Raw genomic sequence first — 20,249 nt, forward strand, 5'->3', positions numbered from 1 at the left:
CAAATCTAATCAACAAATCAAAAATTAACTGAAATAGAGAGTAAAATAAGTTAAATAAGTCAAGTTAAAAGTTAATGAATCAAACAAATAATAATTTCAAATCAAAATATTTGTAGTGTGTAATATGTAGTTTCGCGTATGTCCGCTAGGGGCGCTGCTAAAATTACACGATAAATTAAAATATTTTACGCTACCTAGCTAAATGACGGTAACGAAACCATAGCGCGATCTATCTCGATGCCAACGCCATCTATCGAGCATCGAGACAACTCGTGATAGTTAATAGAAAATAAAATTCGGGTGTTTTATTTATGCATACCGATTACGCCGAGATTTATGGACCGATTTACGTGATTCTTTTTTTGTTCGGTAGAGTATACTTTCAAGTTGGTCCCGTTGTTACCTAGTCAGGATCTGATGATGGTATTCCAGGGAAATCAAGGGCAAACCTCAAATTTACAGGCAATTACGTTTTTGACAATTTCATAGATCTGTTTAAGTATTTGCGTCTGATAGTCATCATCCCATGTGAATGAGCTGATGATGGAAGGTACAACTCCTCAACGGTTAGGAGTTGAAAGAAAATTCTTACGAAGTTATACGTACATGTGAGGCTATTAGGTTGACCTGATAATAAAAAGTAAATCTCATTAACGTTAAGAATTTAGGTGAAAATGGACGCGGACAAATTTCGTAGCTGTTTGTATGGGTAGTGTTAACACATAATAGGGATTTAAAGGCGTGATGTTATTAATGTTATGCATGTATGTACATAATTATGTATGTTATTATGTATGTTAAAGAGACGACTGAAAGTTGTCATATTCAAATTCAAATTCAAATTCAAAAATATTTATTGTGGTACACAGGTATAAAAGATATAAAAATGATAAACATGTAAGGTGTCACTGTGGCCTGTCTATAATAGACGTACAATAATTAAGGTACTTAGTCTCTAAATTAAAAAAAAAAACAAAAAAAAACTAATTGCTTCCAAACCATAAAAAAAGAAAAAAAAACACATACAAATATATCCCAAAGTAATTCGTCAAAGTGGCTAATTCCAGTCCTTTAAATCGTCATTTAGAAAGTCATTTATATTATAATAGCATCTGTCTGTCAAAAATGATTTCAATTTATTTTTAAATGTCACAATATCGAGAATTTTAATGTTGTCGGGTATTTTATTAAAAATTATGGGAGCCATTCTGATAACATTTTTATTCATCATGGCAGTTTTAAATCCACCAGTTACCAACTTATATTTGTATTGGGGTCTGATGTGATCTACCCTCATCCTAATGTCGGAAAGTTTTTTAAATAAATTCGAATTCAATTTCACAAAAATACATAATTCTAATTTAAAAATACATGGAAATGTCAATAATTTCAGTGATTTAAATATCAGTACACAACTGTCTGTACTTTGCAAATTGCACATCGATCTTAAACACCTTTTTTGTGCCTTAAAAACTTTGTCATTACCACTCGAGTTACCCCAAAAAATAACGCCGTATCGTAAATGAGGTGTAACTAAACCATGGTAAGCAGTTAATACCACTTCAATGTTTACTTTTTTTGACAATTTGAACAAAGCATATACTGCTTTATAAAGTTTTTTGCATACTTGCTCAGTGTGAGAGGACCATGTTAATTTGCTGTCAATCGAAAGTCCTAGAAATTTTGTTGTTTGTACCTCCTCCAGCCTGTAGCCATTATAATTTATATTCAGATTAGGTGGTAATTTTCTTTGATGAAACTGCATTAATTTAGTTTTTTGCAAATTAATTTTTAGATTGTTTGAGTCTAACCACATTATAATATCATTTAAAACTTTCTTTATGTCACATTCGTATTCATTCGTATTGTCACATTTGATTATGGCCGTACTGTCGTCAGCAAATAAAACCATTTTATGTCGTATATATTTTGGAAGATCATTGATATAAATTAGAAACAGCAGTGGCCCCAGTACGCTTCCTTGAGGTACTCCGAATCTATTTATTCTAGATTCAGATCTGTGAACCTCTTCATTCTTTGATTTTGAACATAAACTATTTACTTCTACATATTAAGAAGGTATGATTCAATACTATATATTCTTAATATAATATTCATACAAAGTCTTTTTTTTTTAAGGATGGGAAATCATCAAATGACCTCTCCCGCTCTGGGTGGACCGGAAGGGAGTGTCAGACTTTTACTGACTAAAACCCACCTCGTTCCTTCAGTTGCCCTTTGCGTTCCGGGGCCACGGTATCTCGTTAGAACTTTCCCGCAGCCCCGGCTCAGTTTATCCCGTTTCCCCCCCTTGGGGGTTGACATTTCAAAAATCCCTTCTTAGTGCTCACTTATGTTACTAAAGGAACCTCTGTTCAAAATCTCAGACTCCTATACCGAGCGGTTTCGGCTGTGCGTTAATAAATCAGTCACCCAATCGCACCCCCTAAATCACGATTGGAGGGTAGTTTGAAAAAACTTATAATGTCAAACATATTTACTTGCCTATGTACGTGTTCATGCCAAGTTTCAAATTTATAAACCCAAGGAAGAAGATTTTTCATAGAAACGTTTTTACCCCTTTTCCCCCCCTTGGGGGTTGAATTTCCAAAAATCCTTTCTTAGTGCTCCCCTACATATCCCAAGGAACCTACATTCCAAATTTCAGCTGTCTACGACCAGTAGTTTCGACTGTGCGTTGTCTGTCAGTCAGTCACTCAGTAACGGAAGAGTTTTATATATATAGATAGATAGACTTTAGTAACGCATTTAATACTGTTGACATTGATATCCTTTTAGCCACCCTTTCCCGTTGCAACGTCTCTTCTTCAGTGATTTCTTGGTTCTCCAGTTATCTTCATGGACGCCGGCAACAGGTTCGTAACGGTACGGATGAATCAGACTGGTGCGAATTGAAAGCTGGCGTCCCACAAGGCGGTATTTTGTCTCCTATTTTGTTCTCAGTTTTCATAAACTTGCTTTCATTATTCGCATAAACTGTTTCTATCATTTCTATGCTGACGACTTGCAGCTTTATGTACAGACGAATATTGATAACATGGAACAGGCCATTAATTTGCTGAATCATAACTTAAATAGAGTTCTAGACTGGTCTAATCGATTTGGCATTTCTGTTAATGTTAAAAAGTGTCAGGCTATAGTAGTTGGCAGTTTCTATCAGATTAATAATATTGACATTAACACCTTGCCACCGCTGATCTTTGACGGAACTATTATTGAATTTAGTACGACGGTTAAAAACCTTGGCCTACATATTGATACCAACTTACATTGGGATTCACACGTTGTTGCAACCAGTCGGAAAGTTTACAGTGTTCTGCATTATCTGCAACGCTTAAAACATTTTCTTCCAACAAAAACGAAGATTATGCTTACCCAAGCACTTCTTCTGCCTATAATTGATTATGCTGATGTGTATTATCTGGATTTAACTGAAGAGCATCTCAACAAATTAGAAAGTTTTCTAAACAATTGTATCAGGTTTATATTCTGCCTTCGGAAGTACGATCATATTTCTGAATACCGTTCTCAGCTAAATTGGCTCCCCATCCGTAACCGTAGAAATCTTCACATTTTATGTCAGCTCTATACCATTTTCAATAATTAGCTTGAGTAGATGTTTATTGGGAATTCTGGGACACTTTTGTGTCCCAGAATTCCCAATAAACAAAATTCGATTCATTCTAAACACAAAACATTAGTCGAATGCACTCACCTGACTCCATTATAAAATTGATAAGAATCACCCGCGAGCTCGGAGAAAGATCACACACCGAACACACTTTTTACACATAACTGTTCACCGGTTGGAAGCACCGTGGTTAGTAAGTTCCTGCGAGCCCTTGGTAAGATCACGCACCGATAACACTTCCTAATTCCTAACTGATGATCGGTTGAAAGCACCGTGGTAAGTAACTTTCTGCGAGCCCGTGGTAAGATCACGCACCGACCACACTTCCTAATTCCTAACTGATGATCGGTTGAAAGCACCATGGTAAGTAACTTTCTGCGAGCCCGTGGTAAGATCACGCACCGACCATACTTCCTAATTCCTAACTGATGATTGGCTGGAAGAAACCGTGGTAAGTAAACTTCCTGCGAGCCCATGGTAAGATCACGCACCAACCACACTTCCTAATTCCTAACTGATGATTGGCTGGAAGAAACCGTGGTAAGTAAACTTCCTGCGAGCCCGTGGTAAGATCACGCACCAACCACACTTCCTAATTCCTAACTGATGATTGGCTGGAAGAAACCGTGGTAAGTAAACTTCCTGCGAGCCCTTGGTAAGATCACGCACCAACCATACTTCCTAAGTTCACTTTGTTTAACAATAATAGCAGAAACTTTAAATTATAAATAAACAGACCGACATTATAATCTTAATAAATTATCATACACAACACAACATCACAACTTAGTTCTTAGCAACAAAATGGTCTAATGTACGAACGAGTGAAATACGCAAAGTAAGCAGATACACAGTAATTAAGGGTGTTTACACACTTACTGAGTAAACACTTTTATATCAATTGTAATTTGTTTGAAAGACAAAACCACCTTCAGGTATGTACTCATAGGTATATGTACTAGAATTTGGGCTACATTCCAGCTTTCTTATGGTTACGTACTATTGCTATATCAAGCACCGTGTTAGTTAAGTCTACGTAATCAATATTATTATTAGAGAATAACATGAATCCCTATTGAAACTTGTAGATGTAATTGGACAACCGCTACCTACTTAAGGATTTCATAGGTATGTATGTAACACAGAATATCAATACCATACTTTGAGTTTGTAAGTAAATTAAGTGTGTAGTCGTCCTAATAACAATATGCAAACATGCAAATGCAATATAATAAAAATTATGTTTAAGCATTAGCGGATGTGCTTTGTAGAATGACGATGATCGAATATCAAAGTAAGTTTTGTAACAAAATACATAATTTGTTTATACCGATCTCTCATCCGCCGTGTGGTTCCTGGCACCAATGAAAAATAGGACCTCTCCATCTCTTTCCCATGGATGTCGCAAGAGGCGAGTAAGAAATAGGCTTCAGCGTGGTCTGTCAGCCTTTCAAGGTTGTTGGCTCTGTCTACCCCGTCAGGAATGTAGACGTGATTATATGGATGGATGGACTATTTCTCATTAGAGCGTGTTCCTGGTTGCATCCTCAAGGGTATGGCTTGGGAGCCCGGGGTCCGCTACATTTTGTTTATACCAATATTAAATGTTTCTCAAAGCTTTCAACGCATACATTTCACATTAAAACCTTATTCATGAATTTCTTCATTTTAATCTAATTAATATTGATTTTGAATGGGGTATGGTAATCATTATAAATCCTATGTCTCCATCGTTCTCATAAATTATATAATCTATATTTTGAAAAAATTGTGGGCTCTGTCTACCCCAAAAGAGATATGGGCGTGATTATACATAATTATGTATATATATCCTATATAAATCGGTTGAATAGTTTATGCGATAAAAATATTTTCTATTCATAACAAACAATATTATCTATGATGACTTGCTTTAGGAAAGAATTAGGCTAATAAAGTTGGAATTCTTTTTGTATATTATGAGCTATCAACTTGCTACTATTTGAATCTCTATTCTATCATAACCCTTACAGTTAAATGTGACCTTTCAGTCTTTTTAAATCTGTTAGCTCTGTCTACCCCTGATTAATGGTTACTAACATAGTTTACCCATTGTCAAAGACAACGACCAGGGTTGAAGACTTTTTTATGTTCAACCTACAATGTCTAATACAAGAAGAACAGCATCCGATGACCTCCCCCTTAATCACCTCTTACAATGCCCGCAGGCAGATATTGGGTGGTGTTTTTCTACTCTGTCAGCACCACACGATTCCTGATATTTTAACCCTTCTTTGCATGATGATGGAAATTTCAGTCATAACATTTAGTGAAGAAAAAAAGGTACTCAAAAACTGTAAACTTTAAATTTGTTGTTGCTGGCAACTTTATAAATGACTATTGCGTACAACAAAACCCTATACCAGTCTACTAGAAGAAGAATTACAATAAAAAAAAAGAAAGGACACTTCGGTGTAAATTTCCCAAATGTAAAGGCTATTCCACAATTTCGTGTTATCAATGTGGAGTTAATTTGTACTTGAATAAAAATAATAATTGCTTTTTAAATTATCATTTAGAATAAAGGAGAATAAGTAAACAATATCTTTTGACTTATTTAGTACTGAGCTATATAATGTAACAAGGCATAATGATGTAAATTTTCATCACTGTTTTTTAAATAATTCAAATTCTTATTTATACTAGGATTTTTTTAAATATTTTTCCTTTAATCTGGAGCATTAATTACATCAACCTGATTTATTTTTAAAAAAATAGGAAAAATCATGCAATGAAGGGTTAATATTATTCTTGTACAGCAAATTATGTAGTCATTGTATTCGAATGCAATGATGACCCTCGTGACATAGTGGTTAACAAGTCTGCCCGTAACTTGAGGTCTCGGGTTCGATCACAACTGAATTAAGATATACTTACATTTTTTTTTTACATTTAAGTATCTGGATCTGGGATTTATATATTCTGCTTACATTATGATTCGATTTTATCTTCAAACCAAATGTTGGAGATAAGTATTTTAAAAAATAAATTGATAGTTGACAATATTATCATCTTAACTTAGTACTCAAATTATAAAAATTAAAATATTAATACATGTATCGGTTTGAACTACGTATTTTTTTTTTAAATATAAACCTAACTTTTTTATCAAGTATTAAAAAAATATATACCTTCACCGTTAGTTGTTAAGGTTCACATTAGTCTAAGATATTGATTATCAATAATTAAATTCAGAATCAACCTACGCTTGACCAATTTTTTTGATGAGCAAGTGATATTTTCTGTTTAAATAGTCGGGCAATGAAGAAAATTAAATTATTATTTGTGAGTGCTCCGGAACCGCTGCGCCAAAAGAACTGCTGTATAAATACTGCATATTTTTGATAAATTTCAAAAATGTTAGTAAGTATTAAATATGTATTTTCATCTTTGGTGAAATTTACATTTTTATTTTTCAGGTACTTAAGAATGTATCAAAACTTAAAATTTTAATATCTTTTACAGGTCTGACTCAGAATTCGAAGCCTCGTCAGTGTTATCTGCTGTAGCTCCCCCAAAGAAAGCAAGCAAGAAAACGAGCCAACGCAAAACCGTTGCTGCGAAGCAGACTCGAGACATATCGCCTTATCCAGAAATTGTTCATAGCTTGGCTGCTGGATCGAAGCGCAAAGCTACGTCACCACCACCTGATTTTACCTCAACGAACAGGTAAATAATATAACTCCTTTCTTTTTTTGTCGCAAAAACATCGATTTACATTTTGTTCATCATTACTTTATTAATTTATTTTCTTGATTAGGGAACAATGCTTATCTTCATGCAGAACGTATAGAAGCCGGTCAGGGCTTGTTAACTCAACACAATTTTTCCTATGTCTCTTACTTGCAAAAAAATAATTATTAAAATATATTAAAAAATGAAAAAAAAATTTTATTTTTACAGAACAAAAAAGAACATTTTTAACATCTTCCAAGCAGAGGAAGCCGGTTGCAGCAAACCAAGGAATCGCGGTGGAGAAGTAACGTCAAGTTTCTCCAGCAAAGTTTCGACGGGGACCTCTCGACGTGCTTTGAAGACCGAGGGTGATTATTTTGTGGATCTTAAGGTCTACAAAACACAGGATTACGTGAACAACCCTGCTGATGCTCGTTATAAAAAGGCTCTTATAACGGTGAAGCTACAGTGTGATGAATCCACAAAGTCTTGGGAATCACTACAAGCCTTCCTAGGACGAGCTTGGAGTCTATTTGAGGAGGTAGAACCCGTGTTCTATAGTCACAAGGTTAATTTTAAGTAAAAAAATAAGATTAAAATAAGATTCCTCCCTTTGGCATAAATTACCTATTACTTTTGTGTTAATTTTCGTCTTAAATGTTTTCAATGTAAGTAGTGTAATAAGTAATAAATCATTAATTATTCCTTTACTTTGGATTCAAGTGTCATCATAAAATCCTTTAACATGCCTTTCTGTACTGTGTGTAACTCATCTATACACAATAAATCATGGGTTGGTCATTTGAGAAGCAATTTACATAAAAAGAATAATCATACTATAAAATATGATGATGGTATAGAAATGGTCAAGACTGCATTTCGAAATCGTATTTTAACTTATAAGATAATAGCGAATACTGAATCTCAATCATCCTCTTTAGATGTATTTTTTAATGAAATTCATGATAAGTTAAAATCGCTTTTAGATAAATACCTGGGACAACACACGTGTGTGAAAGTGAATTTTGAATTATTTGGTACATTCGTACAATTCAAAGATAACTCGCAATCAGTTAAGTAATTTATTACCAAAAAATTTAAAAAAAGTATTGAGGAATTCGAACATCGCGACAGTGGGTGGTCATTTTTAAACATTTTATATATGGAGGTCAATCTTAATAAATACCAACCTCTAGCCGGTTCCAGTTTTATAAGTTTACCTAAATCAATTCAATCTAAAAAAGCATGTTTAAATATTATAAATAAGGATCAGTATTGCTTTTTATGGTGCGTGACAGCAGCTTTATATCCAACCAAGAAACGGCCTAACCGAACATCGTCATATCCACATTGTTACGATCTTTTTGATACAAGCGGTATGTCATTTCCTGTTACTTTTCATGACATAAAAATTTTTGAAAAAAATAACTCAAATATTAAGTTTATCATATATGGTTTAAAAAATAACAAATCTATTGTAGGCCCTTTATACAAATCAGAAATGGATAGGAACAGAAATTTCAAAATTATACATTTACTCTTTTTAGAAAATAAAAATTCCTCTCATTATTGTTTAATAAAAGACTGTTCTAGACTTTTTAGAAGTCAAATCACATCACATCACGGTAAGGTTTATTTTTGTGATTTTTGTTTACTAAATTTTGGGACTTTAGAAGAAGTTGACACTCATCCATGTGGAGGTGTAGTGACCGTTTTGCCTGACAACGGGTCACTGATACAATTTAAAAATTATGAGCGTAAACAAAATATGCCCTTTTGTATTTATGTTGATTTTGAATCAATGCTCCAAACTAACGCTGACATAAGCTGCTCTTCTAATAACACTATGACTTTGAACAAACACATACCTATAGCGTTTGCATACCATATTGTTTGTTGTGACAATACTGACTACAATAGTTACGTATCATACCGCGGCCCAGATTGTGCAAGAAGGTTTGTAGAGTCTATTATCAAAGACGTAAAGAAAATATATGATATAGTTAACGAACCAGTCCCAATGATATTTACTGATGATGATGAAACGGAGTTTATCAAAGCAACTCGCTGCCATATTTGTAACAACTTTGTATTTTCGGACCGGGTACGCGACCATTGTCATGTTACCGGTCGCTACAGAGGACCTGCCCACCCACAATGCAATTTGCAATTTAAACGTCCCTCGTTTGTACCCATCTTTTTCCACAACCTAGCCGGTTATGACTGTCACTTATTCATTAAAGCTTTGGCTGAAGTTCCTGGTGACATAAAAATTATACCCAAAACTAAAGAAAACTATGTTTCATTCACCAAATTTGTACCGGTTTCAAATGATCAGTTTTATCAGCTTCGTTTTGTTGATTCATTTAAATTTCTAGCTACAAGTTTAAGTAAATTATCAGACACTTTGAAACCAGATGACTTTAAATACCTTAAAAAAATTTACCCCTGTGATGAGAAATTTCAGTTACTTACTCGTAAAGGTGTATATCCGTACGAGTACATGAGCTCATGGGAACGTTATCAAGAAAGTCAACTTCCACCAAAAGAATTATTTTACAGTTCGCTGAATGACGAACATATCTCCGATGAGGATTACAGGCATGCGAATTTAATTTGGTCAACCTTTAAAATTTCTGACCTAGGTTCATATACGGATCTCTATTTGAAAACTGATGTGCTATTACTATCAGATATTTTTGAAAATTTTCGTCGGACTTGCAAACAGCATTATCAGTTGGATCCAGCATTTTATTTGACCGCACCTAGTCTATCTTTTGATGCAATGTTGCTTAAAACAGGCGTTCAGTTAGAGCTTATCAATGATTTATCTATGATTCGAATGTTACAACAGGGCATTCGCGGCGGTGTGTGCCTATGTTCCCATAGACATGCTAAAGCAAATAATTCTTTCTTACCTGATTACAAACCCTTAGAGCCTACATCGTATATTACTTATATCGACTGCAACAATTTATATGGGTTCAGTATGTGTCAATATTTACCATTATCCAATTTTAGGTTTCTTAATCAAAATGAAATCAATACATTGGATATAATTCAAGTAGAAAATGATGCTGACTATGGGTTTATACTAGAGGTAGACCTAGTTTATCCTAAGCACTTGCATAATTTACATAATGATTTACCATTTTGTCCAGAAAAATGCATTCCACCTGGTGGTAAAAATCACAAACTCATTCCGAATTTATATGATAAATTTTATTATGTAATTCATTACATTCATTTAAAAACTTGTTTAAAACATGGACTGATTTTGAAAAAAATACATAGGGTAATAACATTTAGACAAAGACCGTATTTAAAACAATATATTGATTTGAATACTACTTTAAGACAAAAAAGTTCATCCGCTTTTGAACAAGATTTTTTTAAACTGTTGAACAATAGCGTTTTTGGAAAAACTTTAGAAAACAATGAGAAGCGAGTTAATGTGCACCTGGTTAATCAGTGGGATGATAATGAAAATCTTACTAAAAAAAGAAATTGTGCTCAAAAACTTATCGCACGTCCAAATTTCCACAGTGCAACAGTTTTTTCTGATAATTTAGTAGCTGTTCAATTAAACCCTGAAGAAATTATTTTGAACAAACCCATTTACATTGGTTTTACTGTTTTAGAACTTTCTAAAAGTCATATGTATGATTTTCATTACTCAGTTATACAACCCCATTACAAAAGTCATGTTAAGATGTGTTACACTGATACAGATAGTTTTATATATCATATACAAACAAATAACTTTTATTATGATTTAAAAAAATACTTTTTACATTATTTTGATACTAGTAATTGTGAAAGTAATGAATATAGTTTACCAATTCAAAATAAAAAAGTTCCTGGTCTATTTAAACTTGAAATGGGGACTAAAGTTATAACCGAATTTGTTGGACTTCGATCGAAGTTATATTGTATTAAAACCACCAATAGCACAATAAAAAAAGCAAAAGGAATTAAGAGAAACATTGTGCGTGATTTTAATGTATCGGATTATGAAATAAAATCTCTGCATGAAGGTAACGTAATTCGTAAAACAAATATTTTATTTAAATCAATTAAACATGAATTATTTACATGTGCCGTAAATAAAATTGCTTTATCAGCTGATGATGATAAGAGAGACATATCAAAGAATAAGATTTCGACTAAAGCATGGGGGCACACAAGTTTATTTAATTTTTAACAGGTTTTGAAAATGGATACTTATTTGTTAAATTTAAATGTTTTAAAAAAACATACATATTTGTAACATATTTCATATTTTGTTTATATTCTAAGTCAGAAAATGTCTGTATTGTTTGTAAATATGTAGGAAAAAGAATAAAATGGGTATAATAAAATAATAAATTGTTTTATTAATTCATATTTTAAAATAAAAAGTTTTATAAAGAAAGTAATGACGAAAGAATACTATGAACATGCTCAAAAGGGATAAATTACATAAATTGAGCCCTATAGTAAGTTGTAAACTTGAGTCGCAAAATACTAACTCAACAATACTACATTTTGTTGATTCACGTAAGAAAACCATACTCGGGACAAACTGAAAAAAAGATCGGGGATCGAACCCGAGGTCTCCGTGTCTCAGTTCAGCTTGATAACCGCTGAGCCACGGAGCTCGTCAAACCGCTGTGTGGACGAAGCGTTCTGTGCATGTATTCATTGTAATAAATTTTATTGATAGACCTTGGTATCTAATTACAATATGAATGAACGTGTTCTAACGTGAACAGTAATTTGAACGACTATGACACAAAACATTTTAGCAAGGACAAAATCGCGCTGCGCATGCATTTTTATTTGAATGCAGTGCGCAAACTGTATGTGACATGTATCACTTTTGTACGATCAAGCGCATAGTCCACACCACAGGACGTTGCTTCCAATAAATTTAAGTATTTAAAAACTAAAACAATGGTAAGTTGCTTTATATATTTAATTGTTTCTTATAGATATAAGATTGATTTAATATTATTCTAAATTTATGTTTTTTTACAGACGCCGCAATACGTAGATGATGTGACTGCGAATTCAGATAATGAAACATTTATTCCCGATTCTTTTGAACATGCTCAACGTCTATCAGATGGATTGACTGAGGAATTAATTAAAATACAAGCTTTCGAAAAATCAAAAGCAAAGGCGCGTGAACAGAAGGTACCAAAAAAATTCTTTCTTTATTATTAATTTAAATAAGATAAACACTATTTTTCCATGTTAGCCTGGTCGGGGATCAAACCCGTTTTATTGGAATTATTGTTATGTGTATTTTTATTTTTTGTTACAGACAACAGGACGATCGCTATCTTTCCAGATAGTGAAACATTAATACCAGAGTCATTTCAATGTCCTCGAGATTCGTTTGGATTCTCCGAAGAACTTTTCAAGATACAGAGTCGTCCCACCGAACAATCAAAATTAAGTACTCATAAACGGAAAATGAAGTTAAAGGGGGGTTGCAATAAGGTAGATTTTTCCAAAAAGATTGTCAAATCACATGTTCCCCATCAATCGTTTGTGATAAAAAGTGCTCCCCACAAAGGTCTTAGACTGATCAAAATTCAAGTGCTTGACTTAGAGTGTAATCAAGTAATACCTAAGTGACTGTCTTCAGGACGATAGGGTCTTATTGAGCTCTCAATATGTGGTAAAAGATGTTGGTGATGAAATTATGGACCAGACTGAAAAAAATATTAGTAATATTTCAAAAAAAAATTGTAACTATAGTTATACCAATTGGTTTTAAAATTATATGTAAAGAAAATCACCTATAGGCACTTTTCTTATTTCAAATTTTCCCGCGAATAACATACGTCAATGTCACGTCACCGAGCCGCGTCATATGATTTGTCTATTTGAAGAAAATACATTCATAACCGACTCGAATTTTGCACTTTTAAATAATTTGGAAAAACAAAAACTGACACCGTATTATAAACATTAAATGTCGTTTCTTTCATTTCAGGTATGTAAGGAATAATTTAAATATGATATTCAATGTGAATACGTATTATTTAGTTTACAATATAAAATAAACAACTTCTTTCATTTCAGAGAAACTCAATTGTGTTTTATTGACGGTGTTATTGAATAACCTTATAAAACGACATTTATTGTCACAAAATAGAAAAATTAAGGTTTACATTCCAAGTAAAACCAACAGTGGATGGAAAGTCAAACTTTATTGCCATAACCTCAATCACCACGCAAGATAACAAAGTATATCTCATTCCTGAAGAGCATCAACATATATCATTTCACAAACAGATTCTATGTACAAAAAACTATGCTACAGTCAAAAGTACATAGCTATTTTTGATATGGAAAAAAAAATGAAGGTTTTTGTAATAGATGAGGAAAATTTCGATTACGACTTCCTAGTGGGACTAGACTGTATTAAGGAATTCTCCCTAGTTCAAGATGAAAAGTTAAACATTTGTCAAAAAATACCTCAACAAAAATGTGAAATAGTTTCTAAGGAAACAAGAAAAACAGATATTGATAATAAGGAAACAAAATCTGAAAATTCTGTAAACTATAATGAAGATATCAGAGGAGAAAAATTTGTAATTTGCATTAACCATCTAGATTATACTAAACAAGCAGTGATTGAAGATTTAATATCATGTAACAAATCTGTGTTTGCAAAGGATAAATATGATATAGGAAAGGTCAGTGACTATGAAGCACACATTGATCTTCAAATAGAAAAATATTGCAGTAAAATACCATATCGTTGCACTTTGGAAGACAAGAAGGAAATTGAGAACCAGGTTGCGAAATTACTAGAAAAAAATATAATAGAAGAATCTTACAGCCCATTTGCAGCACCAGTTACATTGGTTTATAAAAGAGATGAAAATAAAAAATCAAGGTTATGCATAGATTTCAGAGACTTGAATAGAATAGTTGTGCCTCAGTCACAGCCATTGCCCCTTATTGAAGATCTCATAGTAAAAACAAGAGATTGCAAGTTTTTCTCAACACTAGATCTAAATTCAGCGTTCTGGTCTATACCTTTACGTGTTACAGATAAATACAAGACTGCATTTGTGACTCAGGAAGGCCATTACCAATGGACTGTTTTGCCTTTCGGTTTGAAGACATCTCCAGCCATATTCCAAAGGATAATGTGTAATATTATACGGAAGCACAAGCTCAGTGAGTTCACAGTTTGTTTCATTGATGATATTTTATTATATTCAAAAACATTCACAGAACATATTGAACAACTGAGACAATTATTTCAAGCAATTAAAAGTGAGGGCATGAAACTCAAATTCTCTAAATGCACATTTGCAAAAGACTCAGTCAAATATTTGGGTCATGTAATACAGAATAATTCAGTCAGACCGCTGAAAGATAACTTGATATCAATAAAAAAATTCCCCACACCTAAAACTCAGAAAAATGTGAGACAGTTTTTGGAAAAATAATTATTTATCATAAATATGTGCCAAATATAGCAATAAAATTAGAACCATTACATAGCCTATTGAGAAAAGGGCAAATATTTAACTGGACTGAAGCATGTCAAGAATCATTTGAAGAAATGAAACAAATATTATGCTCTCAGCCAATATTAACAATCTATGATCCAAATTTACCTATCCTGTATAATATATAGTTTTGAAACAACCACAACAAAACAATGAAGAAAAGCATACTTCTCAAAAAAATTAAATGAAGTACAAAAAAGAAAGAAAGCAATATATCTGGAATGTCTTGCAATCAAAGAATATATACAGTATTGGCAGCATTTGTTAATAGGTAAAAAATTCATTGTATTTTCAGACCATAAGCCACTGGAGAATATGAACATAAAATCTAGAACTGATGAAGAATTAGGTGATCTTACACATTACTTAACACAATATGATTTCCAAGTAAAATATTGTCCAGGTAAATTTAACATTGAAGCCGATTGCCTAAGCAGGAATCCAGTCCTTGAACCAGAAGACAATATAGAGGAACAGTTAAAAGTAGTAAACATAATAACACTAGAAGATATCCTACAAGATCAAGTGGAAAATGAATATATATAGTGTAGAAAAGACAAGTTACAAACGAAAAACAATGTGTACTATAAGACAGTCAAGAAAAAAGACAAAATAATAATATCAGAGAAATTCAGCATACAACTAATACATAACGTACATACAGAACTGGGTCATATTGGAATTAAACAAATGCAGAGAATGATAAGCTCCATATATACAGCAGAAAACATGACAAATAATATAAAAAACGTATGTGAAAATTGTATAGTATGCTTAAAGAACAAATCGAGAGGAAAAAATAAATATGGATTGATGTCTCACTTAGGTCCTGCAACAAAACCTTTTCAAATATGCTCCATTGACACCATTGGAGGTTTCGGAGGATCCAGATCGACAAAGAGATACTTACATCTACTATCAGATCACTTTACTAGATATGCATATATATTGACATCCAGTACTCAAAATGCAAATGATTTCATCAAACTCATAAAAAAATGTTCAGAAGCTGATGACATTGAAATGATACTATCAGATCAATACCCGGGAATCAATTCTAAGGAATTTAAAGATTTTTTAAAAGAAAAGAAAATTCCAATAATATTTACAGCAGTAAACTCGCCTTTTTCAAATGGCCTAAACGAGAGGCTAAACCAAACATTGGTAAACAAAATCAGATGTAACATGAATGATCAAGACAGGAAAGTAGCATGGTCAACTATAGCACAAAACTGTGTAAAGAAATACAATGAAACAGAGCACACAGTCACTGGATATGCCCCTAAGTACCTACTTTATGGCACAGATGTTACAATTCTGCCAAATGAATTGAAACAGAAGACAACTGAATGTGATTTAATTCAAGACAAGAAGAGAGCTCTGGAAAATACAATCCGATCACATAACTACAACAAGACAATTTATGACAAAAATCGAAGATATAAAGACTTCAAAGTTGGTGATATTGTTTTTGTGGAAAATGGTAACAAACTAAATAGGAAAAAACTTGATGAATTGGACCCTACAAGATCATAGAAAAAATATCAGACTCAATTTACAAGATAGATACTGACTATAAGAAATCTGAGTCAAACTTCTTCCACATCTCGAAGTTAACGCCAGCTCCTATGCATGCACGGACACCCGTTGTATCATCTTTTCTTGGAGGGGAGATGTAAAGAAAATCACCTATAGGCACTTTTCTTATTTCAAATTTTCCCGCGAATAACATACGTCAATGTCACGTCACCGAGCCGCGTCATATGATTTGTCTATTTGAAGAAAATACATTCATAACCGACTCGAATTTTGCACTTTTAAATAATTTGGAAAAACAGAAACTGACACCGTATTATAAACATTAAATGTCGTTTCTTTCATTTCAGGTATGTAAGGAATAATTTAAATATGATATTCAATGTGAATACGTATTATTTAGTTTACAATGTAAAATAAACAACTTCTTTCATTTCAGAGAAACTCAATTGTGTTTTATTGACGGTGTTATTGAATAACCTTATATATATATAAATGTATGTCAATTAATGTAATTTCCTTTATCAGTTTTCATGTCATTGTGTTATTTTTTACAGATTTGTGTTATTTGCCTAGTATCAATAAACGTAAAATTTAAAAGATATGTGCCTTTATTTTATTGTTTAATTAGGAACCATAACCTAAATAAATTAAAAAAACACAGTATATTTTATTCAGTAAAATATTTTAATTATTCGAAAAATCTTATTATAATTTAAATAAAGAATTAAACACAAAATTGTCTTGACACCACTTTTTTAAACAGAGTGCATTTTTCAAAGCACACCTTTTTTATGATGAACACAATTTAACACCTGATTATTCTCCTCACAATAATCCTCATATAATTTAAGTAATTTAGGACAACCCTTTTCACCCAGTTCTATAATTATATTTCACAATCGTTGCATAACTCTTGAATCCATACAATCTTCTCATTTCCTTTAATTAAGACATTTTTACTTTTTAAATATGGAATTATAACTCGCCGGAATTCTCGATAATCGATAAACCCTTCATACCAATGTAGTCCCAGATTATTTTCTAACCATCGAACTCGCTTTTTTTCTTCATCAGAAAGAGTTTTAAAAGAATAAGGTGCTTTAACCAAGAAAGTTTGTGTGTATTCCTTAGTTGCAATCGAAAATTCCTTAACAATAAAATTATTTTTCAAATCCTTAAACCCTTGTAAATCTATGATTATTGTATTAGCATTCATGATAACTTCTTAACAATATTGCTCAATGGCTTGTATTCAAATATGCAATCGTTTAGTATCAGACAATATGCAGCCGTTTGATCGGGTATGTCTTGGTCAGATTCGAATTCAACTCTCACATCAATTGATCCCTTTAACATTTCATGCTGTCGTGAACAGTCTATAACAAATAACGGAGCTCTGTCTCTAAATTCTTTTAATCCCATCAACGGCTCCGCTCGGCGACTATGATAAGACTGATGAAATCTTGCGTATTGTTCATATATTAATGAATATCTGTTGTCTGAGAAACTAATATTTAAACCTTCATACGGATAATATGAAGAATTTAGAAATACTCTTACGTCTCGAATATGACAATGGTCGAACTCTCTCATCGACATTGTTGCATTACTTTTACGGTTTGTTTGTAAAGCAATAATAACAAATCTTGGTTTCTCCAACTGTGATGAAGTTTTAATGGACCAAGTATGTTTCCTGGTTTTGGGTAACAATGGGTACTCATACAAATCCCAGTTACGAAACGCTAAGGTTATCGCTCGATCTTTTTCTAAATGTTTAAGTAAATTGATTCTTTCACGATCCGACACTCGAACATGAGGAACTCGCCAAACTATTTTATTTATAATTATATCTTCGACAATTTCTCCAGAACTTAGTAATAAGGAATTGAGATTTGTATTACTTCTCAATAGTACTAATTCATGTTTACAGTTCATTATGATTTTTTCATAATCTTCTGCAAAACCTAATATTTTATTATCAGAGTACCTGAAGGAGACCAACCCCAAACTTTTGCGCTTTTGGATTCATTTTCGTTCAATGATAGATAAGATTTAATTGTTGTGGTAATACCTGCATTTTTAATCTTATCTATTTCTATTCCATTTAGTTCATATCTTATATCTTGAAATAGAAATAGTACAGGGTTGTTTACGAAATGCACACTCGGCACTTTTTCTTTGCCAGCGTTATTTTGTTTATACACATCGACTCTGCCCTCAATATACAAACAGCTGAGTGCAGGCAACACATATAAGTCTTGTTGATTAATCGGTATCCGTATTTCATCATTTTTGTTAAAACTTGATACATAAGGCTTATACGAATGATATTCAAAACTTTCTATGCTATTTTCGTAAGATGCGGGTTGGCATATATTTAAAATGTTCATATTAACAAACCTAGTAGCCTTAAGAAGTCTTTTTTTTTTTTTTTGTTAGTTTTTTTTTATCGCAGCGATGTTTCTTTGTGAGGTGATCCTTTAGGACTGAGTCTTTTAATAGGAGTGAAGGTGTTTTTATGAAAATTTAACATTTTGGTTTAAAGTGCAAATACAACTGTACTTCTTCACCGCGTAAGTTAATTTGCTTATTTTCTGCGTCTAACAACCTTATATTGAGTGAATTTATTGAGCTCTGATTGACAGGAAAGTAAATTAAATTCTTAGGTATTTCAATAATTCTGTAACCAGGGGGTACGTTAGGCACAAATTCATAAATAATATGGCTTGCTTTTCCGTTTACAAATGATCCGCTGATAACATCACATTCGATGCGTACGATAGTTGTTGCTAAAATGCTGACAGGATGCTGAGATTCAGTACTTATATTAGCTTTGATTGATTCTCTATTAAATCCTAATATTTTTCCGATTGAATTATTTTTATTAAAGTGTACATCTTTGGAACAAAAAATTCTTGTTTTTAACGTATTATTATTACAACCCAATTTCAACGTTGCTATTCAATGTTACTTTTCAGATAATCACAAATATGAGTGTCTGAATTCCTTACAACTGCACGTCATGCTGTATTTATTGAGGCACGAAAAATCTTGGGTATCAAAGGCTGCTGGACAAGCGATGGCCGGATTGTAGTGGTATGTGGGAATGGCTCCAAACGCAAAATCACTAGGATGGAAGAGTTGCAGGCTGTACTAGCAGAGCTTCGTGTCGCAACTGAGCCTGCCAGCGCTTCTTCATGTCACCTTCAAGCTCCTAAGGCGAACATGAGTTCTGTTAAGGAGAGCATCAGCGGGTCTACAAGCGGGCCTAACAACAAGCAATCGCGAAGTACCAGGGCTGCTAGTAAGACCAGTAAATAGCTACACAATACTTCCTTGCTTTTCTTTTCTTTCACTAACATACATACATACATACATATGATCACGTCTATATCCCTTGCGGGGTAGACAGAGCCAACAGTCTTGAAAAGACTGAATGGCCACGTTCAGCTATTTGGCTTAATGATAGAACCGAGATTCAAATAGTGACAGGTTGCTAGCCCATCGCCTAAAAGAGGAATCCTAAGTTTATAAGCCTATCCCTTAGTCGCTTTTTACGACATCCATGGGAAAGAGATGGAGTGGTCCTATTCTTTTTTGTAATAGTGCCGGGAACCACACGGCACTTCTTTCACTAAATACTTTATTTTCTTCTTTGTGTGTGGGTATTTATTTGCCATCAATAATTTCGTTACGTAACATTTGAGTTCGTAACTGGTCGCACGGTATTTTTATATTTATTTTATTCAAAATTAAGAGTGCCGACTATGAACGATCAAATTTTCTTTCTTTCTTTTCTATATTATGGCTTCCACCGGACTTTC

The sequence above is a fragment of the Amyelois transitella genome, chromosome W (assembly GCF_032362555.1).
Source record: "Amyelois transitella isolate CPQ chromosome W, ilAmyTran1.1, whole genome shotgun sequence".
NCBI classification, from domain to species: Eukaryota; Metazoa; Arthropoda; class Insecta; order Lepidoptera; family Pyralidae; genus Amyelois; species Amyelois transitella.